The sequence below is a fragment of the Amia ocellicauda genome, chromosome 10 (assembly GCF_036373705.1).
Source record: "Amia ocellicauda isolate fAmiCal2 chromosome 10, fAmiCal2.hap1, whole genome shotgun sequence".
In the NCBI taxonomy this organism is placed as follows: Eukaryota; Metazoa; Chordata; class Actinopteri; order Amiiformes; family Amiidae; genus Amia; species Amia ocellicauda.
The window spans coordinates 40735406-40748215 of NC_089859.1; the positions used below are offsets into that span (position 1 = coordinate 40735406).

At 41.9% G+C, this 12810-nt stretch overlaps 1 non-coding gene across 1 annotated transcript; it reads left to right on the top strand.

Annotated features, from left to right (window-relative positions):
- Window positions 1-1086: 1086 nt before the first annotated feature.
- On the top strand, window positions 1087-1201 carry LOC136762255 (U5 spliceosomal RNA). Its single transcript, XR_010820461.1, has one exon. It is a non-coding gene; the product is annotated as a U5 spliceosomal RNA (small nuclear RNA).
- Window positions 1202-12810: the final 11609 nt, after the last annotated feature.

Genomic DNA, 12810 nt, shown 5'->3' on the forward strand with positions numbered 1-12810 from the left:
GCGCCCGCAAGGTCCCCCTGCTCAAGAAAGCACATGTACAGGCCCGTCTGAAGTTTGCCAATGAACATCTGAATGATTCAGAGGAGAACTGGGTGAAAGTGGTCTCAGATGAGACCAAAATCAAGCTCTTTGCCATCAACTCAACTCGCCGTGTTTGGAGGAGGAGGAATGACCCCAAGAACACCATTCCCACCATCAAACATGGAGGTGGAAACATTATGCTTTGGGGCTGTTTTTCTGCTAAGGGGACAGGACAACTGCACCGCATCAAAGGGACGATGGACGGGGCCATGTACCGTCAAATCATGGGTGAGAACCCTAAGCCAGGGCATTGAAAATGGGTCAAATACTTATTTCCCTCATTAACATGCAAATCAATTTTATAACTTTTTTGAAATGCATTTTTCTGGATTTTCTTGTTGTTATTCTGTCTCTCACTGCTAAAATACACCTACCATTAAAATTATAGACTGATCATTTCTTTGTCAGTGGGCAAACGTACAAAATCAGCAGGGGATCAATTACTTTTTTCCCCCACTGTACATACATATATATGGAAAAGAAACATTACAAGTATAAATCACAATAAGATGTAATAAAGTACAGATAAACAAAGTGTAATAAAATGTGATCTGTTTGAAAATGCAGGGACGTCACTGGAAAAGATGATGTCTGGATGGCAGCATATGTTGCTCCAAAATGTGTACATCTCTTCTGCAAAAATGGTGCCCTCACAGATGTGCGAGTTACATGACAGACAGACAGACAGAAACTCACACACACTGTCACACCCACACACACACTTTCACAGAGAGACATATACACACACACACACACACACACACACACACACACTTTCACACAGAGACAGGCACACACACGTACAGACACACACACTAACTTTCACACAGAGACAGACACACACACACACACACACACACACACACACACATACATACATACATATGGAAAAGAAACAATACTTTTATAAATCACAATAAGATGTAATAAAGTACAGAAAAACTAAATGTAAGAAAATGTGATCTTTAATACACACAAATATGTATGGCTGGTCGGATGCGTCTTGGACTCGGGTTCCTCTTCATTACGTATAACGCTTTTGCCTTTTGCTAAAGCTTTCCGTGGAGGGGATCGTGGGTGAGTTTGTACCATTCTTGGGGGGCTCTGCCTTGTTGGGGCGGAGCTGTGATCCAGGTGAACAGCAGATCGGGCATAGGTGGGCATGTGGGCAGAGGAGTAGGAAGGCCGGTCAAGCAAATAAGCTTGCTAAGGTACGCAGCAGCAGCAAGCAGCCCCCCCATCCAGCCAGCCAGCCAGTCTGGCTGGCAGTGACTGAGTGGTTGACAGACGGCAAGCAACGGAATGTACGTGCTCTGTGATGTCATAGCAGTCAGCTGAGAGAGGCTCGTGATGTCATCGCTGAGCTGGCTGGCTGGCTGGCTCTGTGTGTGTGTGTGTCTGTGTCTGTCTGTTTTTCTGTTTGTCAGTCTGTCTGTCTGTCTCTCTCTCTCTCTCTCTCTCTCTCTTAATTCAATTCATTTGTATTGTCAAAGCAATTGGACATACATACATACATACATACATATATGTAGCGTAAGGTACACTTATACATTTCAATTAAAGAAGTGAATTCATAGTATCACCTTATCACGAATCCTGGAGTCTTGTAGAACTCAATTTCTGTAATAATTGGACGCAGACACCAATTCCAAAGATATAAATTGTCAAATTTATTTAAAAACAAAGACTAAATGTAGCACTACACTAATTATACAAAAGGGAAAAACTAATTAAAATTCAACTCTAGATCAACAAATCAAAGACAAATCACTTCCGTGACCAAATCAAAGACCATGGGATCCCATAGGATAACACACAAATCGTTAAACAAAAAAGGTTATAAACACATTGACTACAATACCGGTTAGTAATTCTAGGAATCACTAAGAAACAGTTGAAAGTGCTAAATTGCAGTTTCAGAAGATGAAAAAAAACTGTAACTGATGGGATATGTAGTACTTTATACTCGAGTGGTCTATGCGATTACACCCTGTTGGTGTTATTAAGAACGCCAAGTACCAGAATGCAGAGCGGGACTGTTTTTTGTGCCGTGACTTGTCGGGGGAAAAAGGCGCAGAAAAAACGGACGAGAAGGTGAAGGTAGTATGGCGGTGATGCACGCGTTGGTGAAGTGGGAAAGCGGGGTCGACAAAGACTCTTACAGCGTGATTCCCACTGCTTGCTTTCGCAATTTTGATTTATTCAGCATTGCTGATGATGACGAAGAGACGACTCGAAACTTCAGAGCAGAGTGGAGAGACACGAACAAACCTCCAAAAGGTGGATGGCCTGTCCATGAAGCGCAGATCATTATGACTGGTAACAATGTTTATTTAAAAAAAAAACATTAAAGTCTTTACATGCTATTTGATATATACAATCACAGTATATTTGAAATGAATGTTTAAGTTATTAATGTGTTGTACTTCTAACATACTCTTATAACATGGTAGGTGGTGGTGAGGGCGCTAAAAACTCGTCATACTTGACTGGCATTTGTAAGAACGATTTATTGTGTGTTGTGCTTTACAATAAAATCCCCCAAATCACAAAATAAATTAAACCAGATATAATTTAACTTCAGTTTTGATTCAGTGTTGGCTGTTCATCTTAATTTGTATGGTCAAAGCACAGTATTTTTATGACAAATAAATATAATCCCCAAATATCTGTGGACATAATGCAGGGTTTTATTTATTTTATTTTTATTTTAGGAAAAGAAGGCGAACTAAGAAGAAAACTTAATGACCTAACAAAAATGCCCTCTCCTAAAATGAAGAGAGTACCTAAACCAAACAAAAAACTTCAAATTTCAGATGATAGTGACCTTGATGAACCACAGTTACCGGTGAGATAATTACTGCAAATATTAAATAAATGTATTGCAGGATTGTTTTTTTTTTAATCATTTTCATATATATATATATATATATATATATATATATATATATATATATATATATATATATATATATATATATATATATATATATATATATATATATATTCATTTTAAACTCTTTTCCTCTCTGAATACAGCACAAAATAAGAAAGAAAACCGATGGAGCTTCAAGAATTAGATCCCGTCATATTCTACAGACATTTAAAGAGTCCAGTGAAGTTGAGCTACAGCAAAAAGTTAAGCAGCTCGAAAAGGAAAACACAAGACTTAAAAATGAAAACCAATGTCTTCGAAACCGTATGGTTGATGGTAAGTTTTTTTATTTATAGCAAATAATTCCTTACCTTGATAAATGTTATTCTTCAGTAATTTAGATTCCAGAGTAATGTATTATAGTTGATCATACTGAAGTAATCTAGAACCACAATACAGACTCTTAATGTGCACTGTCTAATAGTTTAATAATACTGATTATTAAATAAAGTTTTTCAACATAACTTCATAATCCTACATTAATGACTATATGCATTACATTAGACCTGGTAATTCTTGTATTTTATCTCTTCTATTTTTTTCGTAGCTAATGTTAATGACCCACAAAAAGGTCAGTTTGCCAATAACATAGAGCAAGTCTCTCAAGTATAATTGCAGGCATTGATGGTTTTGTTTTCACTTTGTATTAAATATATTACTAGAAATGATTATCATTTAATACTAAGGTTTTTTTCTCCAGAGATTCCAGACCTTTTGGACAATCTGAAAAAAATTGTAACAAAAGCCACATTTATCAGCAATGAAGACAAAAGTGTGTCACCATCAAGTGGTTCTGACAGCCCCACAGCAAATTGTTCTGAATCTGACAAAGAATCACCAAAACAGGTATAACACTCTTGGTCTACAATATTACAAAGACAAGGTAAAAATATATATATTGAAAACAAATATTGGTTGTAAACAATCTAATGATGCTACATTATCAGTTATATTCATAGTTATAGTTGATAATAAGAATGTAATTGAATTATGGGTGTCACAGATTCACTGACTTTATTATGTCTGTAAATTAATAAACTTAGAATTGAGACATACTGTGGTCTTTAATAACACATTTCTGTAACAAAATCACAGCCTTACTGATAATGTCTGAGTATTCCACTTAACATAATATAAGAATAGTTTGGGGATAAACTTGTTTTTTATTTACCATTGTCTTTTAGGTGGAAATATTCCCAGGCACTGGAGTTTACATTGACAAACTGTCCTGGATCCTTGCAGAGAGGTGCAGCACGAATACGTCATATGCAAGAACCCTGACGGTTGCTGTCTTTGACTTTCCAACATTATTAAAGAGCAATCTTCGTGGTGGTGGCAGCAAGAGAGATCCAACTTCGGAGAAAAAGACACCTCTGGATCGCTTAAAGGTGGAAGCCATATATGGTATGTAAATGCTGTTGTACAAAATTTCTAACTCTCCTTTTTAACTGTATAGAACACAAAGGGTTAGCATTTGAAATGTTCCTTTGGCCTTTGTTTTAGTTTCAGAGACTAGAGTTAATTTATTAATAAATAATAATACCTTACATGTAGCAGCTGGAAAGATCCCAAAGTGCTCTACAGACTCACTTCACCCACCACCCTCTGGGGTGCAGCCATTTTGTACCAGCAGATTACTACACAGCAGTAAAGGTGGAGTCATAACAAATTTGTTAGACCTGATTGAGGGAAGCCTGACTTAGAATTCAGCCACGTCACTCTTTCAACAACACCTTGTAAATCACCTTGGATTAATGCTTCAGACATATTAATACATAATAATAATGAATAGTGCCATGGGATCCTTGACAATATAAACTTTCATGTCTCATTTAAATTTGACTTTTGAGCAAATACTTCACATTTCAGTCCAGTTGTGCCACATCAATGTAATGCTTAAGCAAGGTATTAATGGAGAAAAGACTGCCTTTGCATAGCTGCTTCGCCAAGTACAGATTTTACTATGAACTAGTGTAAGACAAGTTTAAGAGCATACACCAAAACATTTAAATACACCCACACACAAAAATGTTGATTTACTGTGGCAATATGTAACTAATGAACCCTTCTCAAAGATATGTGGTATGTTTATTAAAAGATTTTTATATATCTATGTGCAAGTCATTAAATCTATGTGATACATGTTTTTTAGGGGCTACCTTGAAAAAATTGCCCAGTACCCCAAAGAGTGTAATTGGTGGTGCAATTAACAGCAAGATAAATGAACTACGACACAGAATGAAACCAGAGTGAAGATTTGAAGAACCAGATCTGTATTTTTTGTTTTGTTTTCAACAGGGTTGGGGTCAATTCCAATTCAATTTTTAATTCCCTTTTCAATTCAATTCCAATAAAGAATATTCTGTGAATGCAAAAAGTAATTGCAATTTTGAATTGATTTGTAGGAGGAATTGGAATTGAAAAACAGGAATTGACCCCAACCATGGTTTTCAGTGAGTGTTGTACAAATTGATAGGTCAGGGTTTCTGTAAAAACTTAATAGAGGCCAGCAGGCGTGCACGATCTGGGAAAAACTGCTCCACTACAACAGACCTCTTTCCCTTCGTTTTCTCTAAAAACCTCCTGATATCCTTCACTGCAGCTCTGACTCACCGAGGACGAGGAGGCGAGAGAGGAATCCGTGAAGCCGCCCTCACTGTCACTCCGAGCCCGAGGCGTCCCCGGTGGCTGCCGCGATGCTCCAGCGTGTAGCCGGACCTTTCCCCACCAAGCCGCTCGCTACCCCAGCTTCACTACTGTGCCACCACTTCTTTTACTGCCACTATTTACCAACACCGTCCGTGCTCCCTCCCAGCACCTTCTTAGTGCGTTTTTTCCACCCGGCGCCTCGGCTTGTACCGCCGAGCCTGGCCCTGCCTCCTCCTCGGCTACACCCTGTGTGTCTGTCCGCCCGTCTGCTGGCTGCTGAGGTTGTTCCTCGTCACTAACCAGCGCCCCGTGCACCGCCTCAACACCATCTCCCCCCGGCGTCTCGGTCGTCACTATCCCCCGCTGCCTCGACCCCGTCCCCCAGCTGTGCGTCATCGCCTCCGGGCAGCTCTTCCCCCGTCACGGCATCAGTGGTACCATCGGTCCGACCGGCGACTGTCTCCTCCGCCGGGGCTCGATCTCTGTCTGCCCGCTGCATCTGTGGCTGCGGGCCGGTGTCTCTATTCCTCCCCGCGTCGCCCCGCTCCTCCTCCCACTCCCTGTCCTGCTCGGGACAGTTCCTCATGACATGCCCCTCGCTCCCACACCTGAAACACTTCATGGACTCCGAAGTAGCGAACACGACGTAGTCGGTATTGTCGATCTTAAATTTAAAAATGACATTAAGATCCTCATTGATGTTATTGAGGATCATATACAGCTGCCTTCGGAAGGACACGACGTGTTTCAGTTGCGGGGCTTTGCAGCCCAGCGGGACCCTCTTAATGCCGGACATCAGCTGCCCGAGCCGGTGCGGATGAACGGAGGGACGTTAGACAGCGTTACCTTCCGGGCAGGAGCAGCGAGCGGCAACACCGGGGTGAAAGTGTCGTCTAACACTGTGCCATTAGCCACTAGCTGATTGACCAGATCAGTGGTTTTTAAGAAGATAACAATGGCAGCAGACTTGATATTTTCACACCCTGCTACCTCCCCAACCGCTAACACACACTGCTCTAGGGGGCAGAACTGCACCGGAGCGATCTTGACTCCATGGCGTCGGGTCAGTTTTTCAAAAGACGCATTCAGGGGGTCCGACCCCCCGACCCGGGAAGAACTACCGGTACTCCCCCCTCCCCTCCCCTGTTCCCCCACAATAAGAAAAGCACTGAAAACAGAAGACAAAATAAACAAACTGAAAAAAGTAAAGCAACAAAAAAAACGCAGCCAAAGGACAGAGCTCTCAGCAGCACTCCCGCTCACTGCAGACCCCTCCCACACACTCCCAGCTGAGAGAGAGAGAGAGAGAGAGAGAGAGAGTTAGTGTCTGTCTGTCTCTCTCTCTCTCTCTCTGTAGATGCATCATAGGGAACATATGTAACAATCTCTCTTTTTGTTTACCAAAAATGAGAATGAACGTATTTCAAGTGGGTGTTGCCTTGGTTGGAAACGTTTTAAGATTATTTATGAAGTGTAAAGTGGATTTGTCTCAGTTCTCCGTAGTTTTCAATGTATGTGCCATTCAGTAGCGTTCATGTTACAGATGTGCCCTATGCAGTGGTAGGGTCAATAAAATGTCAGTAAAACTTTATTTTAGCAATTATGGAGGGGAAGAACTGCAAATAGCGGGTCCCCACTAATTATCTAACTTACCAACAACGTTTAAAATTAGGTCTTGCGAAGCTGCCAAATAATGCTGTATAATCGTATGTGTCTTCATACACCGGCTGCTATAGTCTGATAGCTTTGATTGTATATATATATATATATATATATATATTTTCTCGTGAACCACAAATGCTATTTGCTTGATTTTTACAGAGTATGTTATAAATACCATTCTTATGAAGCCTGACAAATTGTATGCTGTAATTATGAATATTTTCAAATCATTTGTTTGTTTTTCCTAACATGTTACAAATGTTCCCTATGTGAAAGATGCATTATATCTTAATGACGTCTAAACAATTAAAGATATACAGATTATTATTTTTGGTAAAGTTATAATACATTGCTATTAACTATGTGTGTCAGTAAAAGTTTAAATTTCCTAAAGGATTTTTATTGATCTTGCAAAATAAGTGTTTAGGGAACATTTGTAACATAGAGGTGGGTTAGCCACCGGCTAAGGGCAGCGGCTCCGGCTCCAGCACCGTCACCATGTCGCTGGAAAAGCGCTAAGTGAGCTCACAGTGAGCTCAGTGTAATGTCTGCTCTGGTGAGCTCACAGTGTGACCTAGTCGTGAGTTCACGTCTTCACTGGGTAGTCCTTGACAACTTAATTGACTCAAATCTTGGGCTTAATTGGTCAAAATGACCATTGGTTGAAGGTACTCAGGGACTGATGTGTAGAGAGACTTATTAAACCTGCAGGATTGTGGTTTTCCCAGATCAGAATTAACCAGATCACCACAAAGGAACATGGTAGGTGCTATTGCAACACAGATTACACAAATACATTGAAATCCAAGTTTGCAGTGGTCCTTGGGCCATTGTGTGGTGATCCAGATCACTTCAGCAGGAATTTTGCAGTGGTCTGGACTACAACTCTCTCTCTCTCTCTCTCTCAATTCAGTGCATTTGAATTGTCAAAGCAATTGGACATGCATACATACATACATACATATACACTCACCTAAAGGATTATTAGGAACACCTGTTCAATTTCTCATTAATGCAATTATCTAACCAACCAATCACATGGCAGTTGCTTCAATGCATTTAGGGGTGTGGTCCTGGTCAAGACAATCTCCTGAACTCCAAACTGAATGTCTGAATGGGAATGAAAGGTGATTTAAGCAATTTTGAGCGTGGCATGGTTGTTGGTGCCAGACGGGCCGGTCTGAGTATTTCACAATCTGCTCAATTACTGGGATTTTCACGCACAACCATTTCTAGGGTTTACAAAGAATGGTGTGAAAAGGGAAAAACATCCAGTATGCGGCAGTCCTGTGGGCGAAAATGCCTTGTTGATGCTAGAGCTCAGAGGAGAATGGGCCGACTCGATTCAAGCTGATAGAAGAGCAACTTTGACTGAAATAACCACTCGCTACAACCGAGGTATGCAGCAAGGCATTTGTGATGCCACAACACGTACAACCTTGAGGCGGATGGGCTACAACAGCAGAAGACCCCACTGGGTACCACTCATCTCCACTACAAATAGGAAAAAGAGGCTACAATTTGCACAAGCTCACCAAAATTGGACAGTTGAAGACTGGAAAAATGTTGCCTGGTCTGATGAGTCTCGATTTCAGAGTCAGAATTTGGCGTAAACAGAATGAGAACATGGATCCATCATGCCTTGTTACCACTGTGCAGGCTGGTGGTGGTGGTGTAATGGTGTGGGGGATGTTTTCTTGGCACACTTTAGGCCCCTTAGTGCCAATTGGCCATCGTTTAAATGCCACGGCCCGTTGTTTCTGACCATGTCCATCCCTTTATGACCACCATGTACCCATCCTCTGATGGCTACTTCCAGCAGGATAATGCACCATGTCACAAAGGTCGAATCATTTCAAATTGGTTTCTTGAACATGACAATGAGTTCACTGTACTAAACTGGCCCCCACAGTCACCAGATCTCAACCCAATAGAGCATCTTTGGGATGTGGTGTGTAACGTTATGTTGGGTGTATTTGGATAAGAGTATTTGGGCTCTGAGCTGAAGCACGGATCTAAAGAAGACCTCTCCCCCCCAAAGTTATCAGATTTCCTTAGCTCATCAGCTTGGAACTGGTTTGCATCAAAGTGACAGTTTTGGGGAGGATGGCACCGAGAAGAGGCCAAATAGTTTGTTATTCTGCTATGAGATGTCTGGAGAAAGGGGCCTGTGGGTGATAAAAACTCTTTGAAGTGGATGAGAGCCGAAATCCCGACATAGAGCTACGAACCCAGGCCAACCGGCATTTCCAAAAGATGGCATGGATTGACATCAGTCATAAATCCAAAGTCACAAAAGATTAAGTCTGTTTTAGTTACTTGTGATAAATTGTTGATATCCTATGCGTTGGCATTAGAGTCATTAGGTGATTAATCGAGTACTGTTCTGTTGGGTTGTTACTGAATAGCCAAAACAATGATTACCCAAATGTCCCCATGTGAAGCATTGATTGTTAAGGTACCAGGAACAGAGATTCCTGAATTCCTTGGACGCCTAGGCAGTTTGGACTTTGAAGTAGAGTCGCGTCGAACTCAGTTGGCAAACGACACTACGACGCAACTCGAAAAAGAGTCGATAGAGGTGATGAAAGTTATGGCTAGCTTAGCACTTGCGAGCTCAAGGGTAGTGAACTGGATCATAAGCAAGTTTGAAAAACTGAAAAAGCTAGGAGAAAAGTATGCTAAAGCGAAAGAAGAAAGAGCCAAACGGCATGGAATGGTTTTAGAATTTGAAGGAAAGCTAGATACTTGTGGAAAACAAGTCATTGTGTTGAATGCTGAAAAAGAGGACTTAATTGAACAGAGAGAGCAATTAGGAAATGATTTAAGACAATGTCAAGTTGAATTGGAAACAACTCTGATCCAAGTAAAAGGTCTGCAAAATGACAGATGTAAAGCGGTTGAAAATGAAAGGATAGTTTTGAAGGACCGGGATGTTTTGGAAATGCGTCTTTGCAAAACAGTCAGGGAGAAAGATTTGGGCACTGTAAAAATGGAGATACTCGAAGGCGAGGTCATACATTTAAAAAGGGACAGTGAAGAAATGAGGAGAGTAAATCAGGTGCTTAGGGGAGAACTCAAATCAACTGAAGTTGAAAATGAGCGTCTCAAGCAACAAATAGGGGCCCTGAAAGCTGCCTCTTGGTGGGCTGCAAAGCTGACACCTGACAGCATAAAGGAACAGCCGGAACCGGCCAATGCACGGAGTCGCACACCGTCTCCACATTTAGGCCCCGGGTTGCCTCGTCCTGATCGTACCCCTCCCTGTAGTCTTTCTCCACCCAGGGTAAGAAGCTCGTCGCACAGACGAACTTCCTCTCCCGAGAGTCCAGACCGAAAGGTTAACATGCGCCAGTTGAGAGAACTGGCTAAAGATTGTGAAACCTTTAACCCAGCAGACAAGGAAGGAAATGTGGAAGCGTATATTAAGGACATTAAGTATGCTTTGAGTTTCTATCCTGAGGCTACGGAGAAGGAAAAGGTTCTCCTAATCCGCAAAACTACCTCTCGCCAAGTCCATTCTTGGATGGAGAGGCAAGGGTCCATGGTCTGCGATAGGTTTCAACGCTTGTGCAGAGCATTAGTTAGGGACTATTCCAGGTTCATTGATCCAGTGGCAGCAGTGACTGCCGCACAGCAGATCAAACAGGGTAAGCATGAGTGCCCCCGTGATTACTATGAAAAGCTTAGGAAAACCTATTTTGCGGGTCAAGATCGACCCGGGGCCGAGGAAGAGGTGAGCTTTAAAGGGTTGTTTGTTGCTAATTTGTTCCCAGCGATTAAGGAAATGATCATATTACATGCAGACGCAATGTATATGAACATAGCTGAAATTCGAAAAAATGGCACAGAAAGCTTGTGAAAGCAAGTACAATAGCACTTCTGATCGTAAAGATTCAAGCACCCAAGTACTGGCAAGGCGCTCTGAGAGCCCTATTTCTCCACTGGAGTTAGAGGGGACAGAGATTCAAAGAAGGAAAGAACCTCCCAAGGATGGAATCCAAGACACCCAGGCTTACAATAAAAAAAAGAAATCTGCTCCTAGCCTAGGTGGGTTAACTCAGTCTCTGAGCAATGTTGCAGTTTCTGAGCTACTGCTACGCTTAGCTCTGCTCCCTTTGCCCCCTCTTCCCAAACTGGAAGTTAGTAGCCAGGGTAAAGGGCCGGACTCGCCACCTAAGGAATGACTAGCTCTGGAACCACCCCCTGTCCCCGCCTCTGTGTTTTTGATTGGATGTGAGGAACAGCAGGGGGGTTTCTCTGACACATCAGCCCACTGGGACCTCCCAGTGGGGGAAGTTGCCTGCAGGCAAGCTGAACCTTTGGTGATGTTACTGGGTGATCTGACACAGAGAGGCAGAGCCAAGCAAGTTTACATAGAAGTGACCATTGAGAATGTGTGGGAGTGAGGAGCCTTGTTGGACACTGGGGCTGAAATTTGTTTAATGTCTGCCACCACAATGGGCAACCTGAAACAAATTATGGAAACCTCAGACCAACGACTGAAAGTGGAAGCTTGTAGTGTGAACATTACAAGTTACACAGAGACTAAGGCACAGCTCACTCAAAAGGCATTGTTAGAGTTCACCTTTGGGAAGATTAAGTTGGTTCATCCAGTTTATATTTCCAAATTTGAAACAGAGAAGTTGATCATTGGTCAGAATCTATTGAACAGGTTGTGGGCTCAAGTTGAATCACCAAAGCCGGTGGAATTGAATGACAGATATGATACAGCCACCAAGGTACAACTTCCCAATGAGACCATTTTTTGTGCATGTCCCTAAAGGGGGCACCGGCTTACCATGTAAGCCAACCATTCGAACCCAGGTCCCTACCAACTATTATAGACATAGTGAAGGTCAGGTGCCTGAATAACACCTGAATTCCCAGTCACCTCCCTCTGTTAATCAACTTCCACCTATTGGTTACCGTCAGTAACCATACTCAATACTGAGTAATACCAATTGTTTTTTTGTTTTAATGTACTAGTGTTATAATATGTAACCTGTATATGTGCTAGTATAGGATTGTCAATTTGATTGGAATACATTCTGCTTAAATAATGAACTATTAGTTTGTTTTCTTTGATTTCTCGGGGTCATGAATGGTGAAGTCCACTGTTGAATTCTGTTACATAACTTTGAGATAAATGCTTAACGTCTTATTTTGTCTTGAAGGGGATAACGTCCTAGTCGACCTCAGTCCCATTCAAGAAAGGGGGTATGTAGCGTTATGTTGGGTGTATTTGGATAAGAGTATTTGGGCTCTGAGCTGAAGCACGGATCTAAAGAAGACCTGTCCCCCCCAAAGTTATCAGATTTCCTTAGCTCATCAGCTTGGAACTGGTTTGCATCAAAGTGACAGTTTTGGGGAGGATGGCACCGAGAAGAGGCCAAATAGTTTGTTATTCTGCTATGAGATGTCTGGAGAAAGGGGCCTGTAGGTGATAAAAACTCTTTGAAGTGGATGAGAGCCGAAATCCC